Here is a 10733-nt window from a genome sequence, read left to right as displayed (position 1 = left end):
GAGAGCAAGGGTGAGAGAATCCTAAGCAAGCTCGGTACTGCCTGTGCAGAGCTTGATGTGGAGCTCCATCTCCACCGTGAGATCATGGTCTGAGCTGAAATCAAGAGCTGGATGGTTAACCAACTGAACCACCTAGGCGCCCCTAGCGCACGCTTTTTAAAGTGCAATCCTATCCCGCACCCGTGCTGTGCTGTGCTGTGCTGTGCTGAGTCCATAGATTTCCATTCATCCAAGCACTAGGAATAGAGTGGGATGTGGGTGGGATTCAGTGCAAGATGCTTGTCCTGGGATTCAGGTCCCCCTCTTTTATATTGAAATGATTTAATGGGCAATGGAAGACCGAACAGAAGATAAACCAAAGGAAGCAATTTAAAAAATACATGCTTAAACAAATGAACTTTGGAATCAAATGCTGGCCTCAGTCGGTGTGTAACCTTGGGCCATTTGCCTTGCCTATGTGACAGTTTCTGTAATGTCCAGTTCGCAGTAGTCCCCAAAGACCAGAGACCGCCAGGGAGACCGAGTCACGCATGCAATAGCAAAGGGCTTTATTATGGGCTCGGGCTCAGGCTCACAGACTTCACCAACGCAGAGCCCCAAACATGGCGGCGTAGGGCTTTTATGAGTTTTGGGGGAGTTACAGGAAATCACGACACAGGCACAGCAATCCAATCATAATGTACAATATCATTGACAACAGGTTTAACCATACACATTGTCTAGCGTATTCGTTACTTTTGGCGGGATCCAATTACAACATTTAGAGTACCTTTAAAATCAACCAATTACAGAGCGAGCCTAGGATCTTGTTCGGCACTATCGGGTAACTTTAACATTAGGTAACAGGGTCCTATCAAAAGTCTCCATCTACATGCCTCACCCTTAAGAATGTGGAGAGTGGTAGCTGGCCTTCCCTGATTGGGTGTTACAAGGGTGGTCTCTCTTGCTTTAGGCAATGTGTAACTGCCTGTTAGTTTTGGGGAACTGAAACCTAGGCCTTCTAGATCAGAGAGGGATCTTAAAGCCTGTCATGGGGTCTGTTTGGTTTAGACTTGTGTCCTTACATTTCCACATCTTTAATATAGGGATAATAGTAATACTTCTGCGATGGTTGTGAAGGTTAAAAACAATGCTTGTGAAGTGCCGGAGTGGTAATTTGAGCTTTTTGCAAAATATCCTGGTTCTCCCCCTGCCAGGCACATGCACTTTCCATGTGACCAATTCTGGCCAGTGAAAATATGCTATGAGCAGAAGTGCTGGAGCATTTAGTGGCTGGTGTGAGACCTCTGTGCCTGTTTTCCTTCTGCCATGGTGATGGGTGCTGTGCCAAGAAGTAGCGGCTTCATGACCTCAGGCCCGTGATGGTGACAGTGCAGAAACTCCAGCCATCTAGCAGTGGGAGTGTAGGAAGAGCAAGAAATCACCTGATCATTTGGTTTGTTACTAATGTACGGATACAAGTGTTTAAATTACACAAAAGGAATAGGATGGAGTATAGAGTAGCAATAGATTGTTTGGGTGGATGTCAGGAGACTAGTACTCTGTTCTGAATGTAGTTTTTTTTTCCATCAACTACCTCTGTCCCCCTCCAGGTGTCCACGTGGGTCCTCAGTACCCCACCCTCCAGCCCTCTGACAGGGATATTCTGAGCCTGGAGGGGGCATCTACCGCAAATCAGGTTGAAGATACCTTAGGATATTTTGAATTTGGGAGATGTGAAGTTTGTCTCTCCAAAATAGTGGAGATTGTAAGCTGAAAACATTGAGTGCTCCTGGTTGTCTTATTTCTCCCATGTGAGAAAAGTGACTGTGGGCCGTAACAAAAAGTATGGTCTCTGAATGAGCAGCACAGATAAGCTAGATCAGGTCTTCCTGTGGCTGAGTCTGGGTTCTCCCTGAGAGGCTGCTGCACCCATTCTCGTGTTTGTATTTTGTGAGCAAGGCATAACATTCTCTTCTTTTACTAAAAACGAAGTACTTTTTAGCTAAAAGTTACTGCTTTGGGCTAAATTCTAGTCCTTCATTTGCAAACTAATACAGTTGTACTCGCTGCTTTTCCCCTGCTGTGCTCTGGGACTTCTGGGGACTCGATCTCATCCTCCCTCAAACTGGGGATGGGATATTGGTCCTACCTGCTTTATCAGTCAGTGTTCCTCAGTTGCAGAAAAGCTAGTATAATTGGTTGAAGGATATAAGGTAACTCACGTAATCTCTGGAAGGGCCAGAGAATTCGTTTGGAGGCTTTGCACCTCAGCATGGATTTTCCATTTTACTTCTGGCCCATTCTTTGGAGAACTCCTGCAGCTGCTTCTGGACACACAGCCGCCTCTGTGACTCTGTGTCCCTAATGTGCTCCTGAGTTCTTTGTTGTTTCCAGTAGCTTGAGCTTTCTCTGTCACCCTTACTAGAATAACCTTGGTACCACGGACAACATTTTGGGTTGGATAATTCTTTGTTGGGGTGGGGAAGACCTGTCTTGTGCATGGTAAGATGTTTAGCAACATACTTGGCCTCTCCACACTGGATGCCACTTGAGACAACCAAAAATGTCTCCAGGCATTGTCACATTCCCTGCCAGAGAGGCCACCCCAGGTTGAGAAGCAGTGCTCTATGGGTCAGAAGTTAACAACGCAACTGCAAGCAGACAGTGCCAGGGCAAAAGTTCAGAAGTAGGCTTGTGTGCCATTTATTTATATAAACATTGTAACTCAGGCTATCAAACTGTTTAATAAAATAGGTTCTGTCCTACCTTGACAATTTCATCACACCAAAACTCCAAACAGATCTTTTTATGTGATGAAGTTAGAAAACTATCAAAGAAAACAATTTAATTGTTGCATATATCTGAGTAAGTTGATGGGCCAGCAATATTTGGGTGAGAAGTATGCCTTAAAACTTACTTCTCTTGCCTTCATTTTCATAAAATCACTAAATAGGTTGTTAAAATAAAAGTTTTTATGTAATTTATGTTCTATTGGTAGTAATGACTCAAAGGACAAAAAAATAATTTTCAAAGTTTACAATTTTATAATATAAAAAATTGAATTTATTTTCAGAGAAAATATAAATGAAAGTTAATGTAAAAATTTTTTAAAATTTTAATATTCAGAAAAGTCAATAAGGGGGTGCCTGGGTGGCTCAGTTGGTTAAGCATCTGGCTTCGGCTCAGGTCATGGTCTCACAGTTCATGGGCCCTGCGTTGGGCTCTGTGCTGACAGCTAGCTCAGAGCCTGGGGCCTGCTTCAGATTCTGTGTCTCCCTCTCTCTCTCTCTCTGACCCTCCCCTGCTTGCACTGTCTCTCTCTGTCTCTCAAAAATAAATAAAAAAAAAAGGGGGCGCCTGGGTGGCTCAGTCGGTTAAGCCTCCGACTTCAGCTCAGGTCAGATCTCACGTTCGTGGGTTCGAGCCCCGCGTCGGGCTCTGTGCTGACAGCTAGCTCAGAGCCTGGAGCCTGCTTCCGGTTCTGTGTCTCCTCCTCTCTCTGCCCCTCCCCCTCTGATGCTCTGTCTCTGTCTGTATCAAAAATAAATAAAACATTAAAAAAATAAAAATAAGTCAAGTCAGTAAGGTTTTCTAAAATATTAAAAAGTATTTATTAAAATTATAGGGCAAGGATACCTGGGTGGCTCAGTTGGTTAAGTGTCTGACTCTTGATGTCGGCTCAGGTCATGTTTTCATGGTTGGGTGAGATCGAACCCCATGTCGGGCTCTTTACTGATGGTGTGGAGTCTGCTTGTGATTCTCTCTCTCCCTCTATCCCTCCCCTGCTTTTGCACTCTCTCAAAATAAGTAAATAAACATTAAAAAATTTAACTACAGGGCAAAATACAAAGTATTGTAAGTAATAGGTATCAAAGTTTTAAAGCAAAATTGTTTAAAGCTGAACTTTTAAAATGATATTTTGAAAACTTAATAATCTTATGTAATTTTTTTACACAAGTTTTTGCAGTTCTAGTATTCAGTGTCAATCTAGTTGCTAAAGAATTGCTGTCACTTCACACATCTTGTGTCTAGGTGTCATGCATACAAATTAGAGAGTGATATAAATTGTTTAAATTGCAGAATGTTCTTCAGCTACGGTAAGCTGAAAACATGAAGAGAAACGGAAAAATGGATGCTCAGCATTGCTGTTAATGCTAGAACCTATTGCGTGCTTGCCACTCAAAAAAAAGTTAATTAAGTTCATTAATCTGTCATTTCTCTTAAGTGCATTTTCAGCACTTCCTTCTTATCCTCTGAAGCAGTTTCTGTCTACAGCATTGGCAGAGACTGCAACCCACAATCCTTTGTGACCTTTAGATACAGTTGTCTCTTGTTGAGAGATTTTAGGGCAAGAGGTGAGGCGAACATTCCTTGGGGCCTGAACAGTGCTCGTTATGCAAGGGGATGTGTAGGATTACAGATCATGTGGAGCCTGTGCTGGGCACATGATCCTGAGTGACAAGAGCACCCTGCGTTCCTTCATATATTTATTTTGTTATGTATTTCTGAGCCATGGGGCCCATCTTGGTAGGATCTCAGTGCATACTGGCTGGAGGGAGACTGGGGAAACAGGTCCCTGGCCTCCACCCTGCGGATCTTTAGACTCAATACAGGAATTGTCTCCAAACACAGAGTGCTCAGAAGGTGTTGGGCAAGCAAAAATGGTAGAATAGAGAAATCCAGGGCTGCGTCCCTCTCCCAGTACAACTAACGAACTGGCAAAAACTGTCAGAATCAGCTTTTGAAGAACTCTGAAATCTAGTCAAAAACTGAAAACCAGGAAAAGCTCGAAGAGAGAAACTGCTGCTTTGTGGTGAGAGTGCTGTGGCATTATAGTGGCCAGAAGGACGGTGCCCGAGAGTCTGGTGCTGGTCGCTAGTCCAGAAGCAGCAACATAGAACTGATTTTCAAGGAGTGTGGTTGTGGGTGTGCAGCTCTCTGGATGGTGCCGCTCTCAAGGACAGGTGGAAAGGCTTCCTATTTCTTCATTCAGGGCCTCCCCAGGGCTGTGATGGCTTCCCAGGTGGCTTTTGCCGATAGCATTTAAAGGCACAGGTCCTGGCCTCAGTGGCCTGGAACAACACCAGGGACAAGTAGTAGACCGAGAAGGCTGGGAAAGAAGAGATTGGGACAGATGTGTGTGGAAACAGGGCTTTTGGAAGCCTCCCTGTATGCCCGGGAATCAAGATAGTCGTGTGCAGACTAAGAGTGAGACACATGCTTGACAAAGGCCTCAGAAGACTTGAAGCTTTCGTTTGGGCTCTGTGTGAATAGGGAATGAAGCTAAGGCACAGTTGCAAGAAGCCATGCTAAAAGTTAGCCCTTGAACGGTTGAATGTTTCCATTTTGCAATGATATAGTAGGTATTTTTTTTCTTAAAAAAAATTCTTTTGTTGATTTCAGGCGTTTAAGGTAATAACTGTAAGATACCAGCTATCCAGTAAGATAAAGGAACACAGACTTCAGTGGTAAAGAGCACAGACCTCAACACAAATAGTTGAGAAAGTCTAAGCAAGATACCACCAGTAACTCGCAATAGGCAACAGTAAACCCTGATAGGAAGGACAGTCTGACTTCTAGAGTTGCCACATAAAATAGAAACTGTCCATGAGGCAGCCCAGGTATTGGACTTATTAGGTAAAGACTTTAAACTGACTATCTTAAATATGCTCAAAGAGCTCAAGGAAACCAGGAGAACAATGTCTGAGCATATAGAGAAGATCAGTACAGAGGAATTTTAAAAAGGCACCGAATAGGAATTTTGGAGCTGAAGAGTGTAATAACTGAAAGGAAAAATTCATTCACTAAGGTGGCTCAGTAGAAGATTTGTGCAGGCAGGAGAAGGAATCTGTGAACTTTAAGATGGGTCAGTTGAGATTATTCAGTCTGAGAAGCAGAAGGAGAAAAGAGTGAAGAAAAATGGTTAGAGCTTGACACTTGTGCACCATCAAGAATACTGACATCTGCATTAATGGGAGTCTCAGAAGGAATAAAGACCATCAGGTCAATAGGATAGAATGAGAGTCTAGAGACACATATACAGATACCATACATCTAGGACCAGTTAATTTTGACAAAGGTACTGAGGCCATTTAATGGAGAAAGAATAGTCTCTTCATCAAGTTATGCTGGGAGAACTGGGTATTCACAGGCAGAAGACAGTTGGATCTCGAACGTACATCATATTCAAAAATGAATTCAAAGTGGATCAAAGATGTAAAGGTAAGAGCTAAAACGAAGTAAAACATTTGGAAGAAAATATGGTAAGTTTTCATGACCTTGACTTTGGCAATGGATTCTTGGATATGACCCCAAAAGCACAGGTGACAATAACAACAAAATAGATACATGGGACCATATCACAATTAAAACTTTTATGCATCAAAGGACACTGTCAAGAAAGTGAAGGGGCGCCCGGGCGGCTCAGTCAGTTGAGCGTCCGGCTTCGGTTCAGGTCGTGATCTCACGGTTCGTGGGTCTGAGCCCCGCATTGGGCTCTGTGCTGACAGCTCAGAGCCTGGAGCCTGTCTTCAGATCCTGTGTTTCCCTCTCTCTGTGACCTTCCCCTACTCATGCTGTCTCTCTCTCTCTCAAAAATAAATAAAAACTTTTAAAATTAAAAAAAAAAAAGAAAGTGAAAAGACATCTTACAGAATGGGAAAGCATCCGCAGGTCATGTATCTGATTAGTGCCTGGTATCCGGAATATAGAATGGACTCTTACAACTCAAAAACAAAAAGACAAGGTCACTAAAAAATGAACAGAGGATTTGAATAGACATTTCTCCAAAAGTAATAAAACAAGATGCCCAGCATCATTAGCTGTGAGGGAAGTGCCAGTCCAAACCACGACAAGATACCACTTCACAATAGGATGGCTGTTTAAAAAAAAAAAAAAAAAGAAGAAGAAGAAGAAAGAAAAGAAAAGTACAGGTGTTGGTGAGAATCTGAGGAAATTGGAACCTTCAGGCATTGCTGATGGGACTAAGCAATGGTGCAGCCACTGTGGGAAGCAGTTTGGTAATTGCTCAACAAGGTAAAGACAATTACCATCTGACCCAGCAATCCACTCGAAGGTACATAGTCTGAGGTATATTCTTTGTATATATACAAAGGATTGAAAACATGTATTCAAACAAATGCCTGTACAAAATGTTCATACACTATTGACAATACAGCCAACTGTGGGAACAACTCAGATGTCCATTGCATGATAAACAGATCATCTGAAGTGATAGTGGACTGTCACTTCAGACAAAAAGGAAGGAAGTGCTGATGCATGCTGTAATGTGGATGAACTTCAAAAACATGCCAAGTGAAAGAAGCCAGACACAAAAGGTCATACCGTATATGGACCATCCAGAACAGGTAAATCCATAGAGACAGAAAGGAGGCTTGTGGTTATCCGGGGCTGGGAAGAGGGGGGGGATGGGATGCCTGCTTAATGGGTATGGTATTTCCTTTGGGGATATGAATATTGTTTTGGAACATGGATAGAGGTGATGGTTCTACAGCTTTGTGAATGTGCTAAATGCCACTGAATTGTACTACTTAAAATCGTTAATTTTACGTTTTGTGAATTTAACTTCAATAAAAAAATAAAAAGAGGTGCTACACAGCCTGAAAATGTGATGATGTCTACCACCCCGCCTGAAGAGGGGTGAGGTCTGTGCTGTTCTTGGACGTGGAGTTTCTTACAGGTATACTTGGGGTTCCTTCTTAGTGGGATTTAAACGTGTCTTCATATGTCTGATAAACATGTGTGGGGCAGTGAGACCTTAAGAGGCCTGGGAAAGGCCCCGTTAATCCAAAAAACGGGGTATTTCTGAGTTTGGCCTTGTCATTCGGTGCAGCCGCTGTTGGGGACATTCCCAGATCTGTTCCTGGACAGAAGGTTTGAATGTAAACTTTGCAAGTCTGTTACTCTAAAATTCATAAGCCCCATTGGGAGCCGTCTCATGGAGTGTAAGACATGAAAGAGGAGACATAGTCATTCTCTCAGGTGGCTGTGGAACGTGACCCACGAAGGTCCTCAGGGCGTTGGAGGCAGCCCCTTGTGGAGCAGATGCTTCCTGATGGAGCAGGGCTCCTTTGTGACCCCATGTAAAGCAGCGCCTGGGGATTCCCCGAAATACTCCAGAGCGCTTTGCAGGAAGTGTAGACCCCTGGGAGCCAGTAGGGCACTGGGCCAGTGAAATGATGAGGTATTATTCATGTTATTTCAAATTACATGGACAGCAAATCCTCAGGTGACAAGAAGCGTTTGTTGTAAGTATTACAAGGATTATTTTAATTGGGGCAGAAACTGCTCCTCTCAGCAGACATGGAGTCCTGAACTTGGTACAGTGCCTTGCACAGTGAAGGCCCTCAAGAAATACGATTTTTTTTTTCTGTCCTAAATGGTCTATTAGGAAATTATTTTACAAAAATTATTTATATTAGCGAAGATGGTGGAACTGGAGAGCACTGCATCTTCTCCATGGCCTCTGTGAGAAACCGGTAGCATGGGGGGACTAGTGACCCTTTCCAAGGCTGCCGCTTGTGGGGTTGTGGCTAGAGGTCAGCCTTCCCACCTCCCTGTGCTTGTGGGCTCGTTCGTTGATCCTCTGGTCACTGTATAGAACAATCAATGAGGAAAACTTCAAGGAATTGGTACGTGGAATCTTCCATCAACCCAATGAAAGGACTCGACTCTCAGAGCCCCACAGCGGCGTCCAGCTCGCTCCTCTGCAACAGAATGAAGGCTTCGGGCAAACTTCAGCTGGTAACAACCATGATGGACGGGCTTGCCGTAGGTCACACCCTTAGGAAGGGGGCCAGCACATTGCACATGGATATGATATATGACTTGGCCTTCTTGGCCTTGTACCCCAGTCTGCACACTTGTACCAGGTCGGCTGGGGCCAGGGGGCCCGTGGAGTGCAGAGCTGGTGGCACTGGCTGCAGCACACCCCGAGAAGGAAGCATATCACACCCGACTGCTGCTTCCTCCATAGCTCCTGGATGTGCTTCTGAGCACCCATTTTAGGCTTATCCTGGAGCTGATGGCTACTGCCAGACAGAAAGCAAGAACTATTTTTTGAGGACTGCCTGGGTGGCTTGGCTGGTTAAGTGACTTTGGCTCAGGTCATGAACTCTTGGTTTGGGTTTGAGCTCTGCCTTGGGCTCTGAGACTGCTTAGGGTTCTGACTCTAGCCTCTCTGTCCCTCCCCAGCTAGTGCTTTCTCTCTCAAAATAAGTGAATAAACAAAATAATTTTTAATCTATATTTTTAAATTTTTTAAGTTTAAAGTTTACTTTTCAAAATATTTACGGTCAATCTGGCTAACATATAGTATATACAGTGTGCTCTTGGTTTTGGGGGTAGAGTCTCATGATTCATCGCTTACATACAACTCGCAGTGCTCATCCCAGTAAGTGCTCTCCTCAATGCCCATCACCCATTTTCCTCTCTCCTCCGCCCCCACCTTCACCCCTCAATTTGTTCTCTGTATTAAAGAGTCTCGTATGGGTTTTCCTCCCTCTCTGTTTGAAACTATTTTCCCCTTTCCTTCCCCCATGGTCTTCTGTTAAATTTCTCAAGTTCCACATATGAGTGAAAACATGATATCTGTCTTTCTCTGACTTATTTCACTTAGCATAATACCCTCCAGTTCCATCCATGTTGTTGCAAATTGCAGGATTTCCTTCTTTGTCATCATCAAGTAGTATTCCATTGAATATATAAACCACATCTTCTTTATTCATCAGTTGATGGACATTGGTGCTCTTTCCATGATTTGCCTATTGTTGAAAAAGTACTGCTATAAACATTGGGGTACATGTGCCCTTATGAATCAGCATTCCTGTATCCCTGGGATAAATTCCTAGTAGTGATAATTGCTGGGTCGTAGGGTAGTTCTGTTTTTAATTTTTTGACGAACTCCATACTGTTTTCCAGAGCAGCTGTAACCAGTTTGTATTCCCACCAACAGTGTAAGAGGGCTCCCGTTTCTCCACATGCTTGCCAATACCTGTTGTTTCCTGAGTTGTTACTTTTACCTATCCTGACCAGTATAAAGTGGTATCTCAATGTGGCTTTGATTTGTATTTCCCTAATGATGAGTAATGTTGAGCATCTTTTCATGTGTCTGTTGGCCATCTGGATGTCTTTTTTGGAATAGTGTCTATTCATGTCTTCTTCCCATTTCTTCACTGGATTATTTGTTTCTTGAGTATTTAGTTTGGTAAGTTCTTTATAGATTATGGATACTAACCCTTTATCTGAAAAGTCGTTTGCAAATATCTTCTCCCATTCTTTCAGTTGCCTTTTAGTTTTGTTGTTTCCTTTGCAGTGTAGAAGTTTTTTTTTTCTCTTATAGTTTATTGTCAAGTTGTACACCCAGTGCTCATCCCCACAAGTGCCCTCCTCCATGCCCATCAGCCCCCTTCCCGTCGCCCCCTCCCCCATCAGCCCTCAGTTTGTTCTCAGTATTCAAGAGTCTCTCATGGTTTGCCTCCCTCCCTCTCCCCAGATATTTTTCTCCCTTCCCCTCCCCCATGGTCTTCTGTTAAGTTTCTCCTGTTACACTTATGAGTGAAAACATATGGTATCTGTCCTCTGCCTGACTTATTTCACTTATCATGACACCCTCAAGTTCCATCCACATTGCTACGAATGGTCCAATTTCATTCTTTCTCATTGCCATGTAGTATTCCATTGTATATATAAACCACATCTTCTTGATCCATTCATCAGTTGATGGACATTTA

General features: G+C 43.4%; 1 pseudogene; it reads right to left on the bottom strand.

Moving 5' to 3' along the window:
• Positions 1–8494: 8494 nt before the first annotated feature.
• LOC115299646 lies at positions 8495–9004 on the bottom strand (annotated as a pseudogene).
• Between the last annotated feature and the right edge of the window lie 1729 nt (positions 9005–10733).

Source organism: Suricata suricatta, chromosome 8 (assembly GCF_006229205.1).
Source record: "Suricata suricatta isolate VVHF042 chromosome 8, meerkat_22Aug2017_6uvM2_HiC, whole genome shotgun sequence".
NCBI lineage: Eukaryota > Metazoa > Chordata > Mammalia > Carnivora > Herpestidae > Suricata > Suricata suricatta.
This window is presented reverse-complemented; position numbering and strand designations above follow the sequence as displayed.